General features: G+C 52.4%; 1 protein-coding gene across 1 annotated transcript in view; it reads right to left on the reverse strand.

The window, feature by feature from the left end:
• The window catches only part of Gulp1 (GULP, engulfment adaptor PTB domain containing 1), a 248,388-nt gene extending 247,942 nt beyond the window's left edge, over positions 1 to 446 (reverse strand). Inside the window, exon 1 of the mRNA XM_005373325.2 lies at positions 348 to 446. The gene's annotated coding sequence lies outside the window, so the exon portion shown is untranslated. The remainder of the gene's footprint in view (positions 1 to 347) is intronic.
• Positions 447 to 1,010: the final 564 nt, after the last annotated feature.

Consider the following 1,010-nt stretch of genomic DNA (forward strand, 5'->3'; position numbering starts at 1 on the left):
TGGGCCGGGACGGAGCCGCGACCCCGCGCCGCACCCCTCCCCGCGCCGGCAGAACCTCCGCGGGGCGCCGGAGCCCGCCCGTTCCTAGCCCGTGCGGTTCCCAGCACGATGCAAAAACACCTCTTCTGGGGCTTGGTGGGGGAAGGTGTCGTAGAAATGCAGGACTGTGAACACAACACGCTTCCTCGTGGTCCCTGTCGGAAAGACAGTGGCGCAGTTGCTGCTGCGATAGCGACGCTAGACCCCACCCCATCTCTTAAACGCGACCTGGATCTCTGCACTTTTTCTTTCTTTTTAACGTGAACATGGTCTCCACCACGTACTTACTGCTCCATTCACTCGCTTACCTCAGGTCTCAGGACTTTCCTGCCGAGTTCCAGAGGAAACACAACAAAGCCTCTCACTGACTGGCGGAGCTCTGTGTGGGATTAGGGGAGAGGAGGACTTCTGTTCTCATAGGCTAAGCATTCCTACAGCGTGAGGGGATCTTTACTAAAGTTTTGGGAGCTGCTTCTCAAGACTTGGTGCGCTAAATTTGAGTTTGGATGTGAAGATAGACGTAAAAAAAAAAAAAAAAAAAAAACGTTTTACAAGGTTAGCATTTATAATGCGTGACAGCCAGCCGCAGCCAGCCCAGAGGATCAGGGAAGCCGCTTCCCTCCCAGTCATCCGCTCATCCCGTTGCCCCAGGACACTTCTGCTGGGTTACAACAGGGGAAAGGAATTAGTACTCCAACTCCCAAATGAACAATCGCCTGTATGTACGGGAGTTAAAGCAGAGCAGTGTCAGGCGAGAAAGGGACTCCACCCAGACTTGTTCTTACAACCCAGCCTATGTTATGGAAGACGGTGAATGATACTGGAAATCTTCCCTCCCGCCTCTCGCGGCACCTTGTAACCGAGCCAGCTTTGGTCTCTGGGATGCTCTTGCAATTAAGAAAGATTTGTTGCATAACATGGGCCACACATGATCACTAGAAAATACTTCATTCTATGGCAGTGTTTAAAGG

This window comes from Chinchilla lanigera, unplaced genomic scaffold (genome assembly GCF_000276665.1).
Source record: "Chinchilla lanigera isolate Chin_1 unplaced genomic scaffold, ChiLan1.0 scaffold00002, whole genome shotgun sequence".
Classification (NCBI taxonomy): Eukaryota; Metazoa; Chordata; class Mammalia; order Rodentia; family Chinchillidae; genus Chinchilla; species Chinchilla lanigera.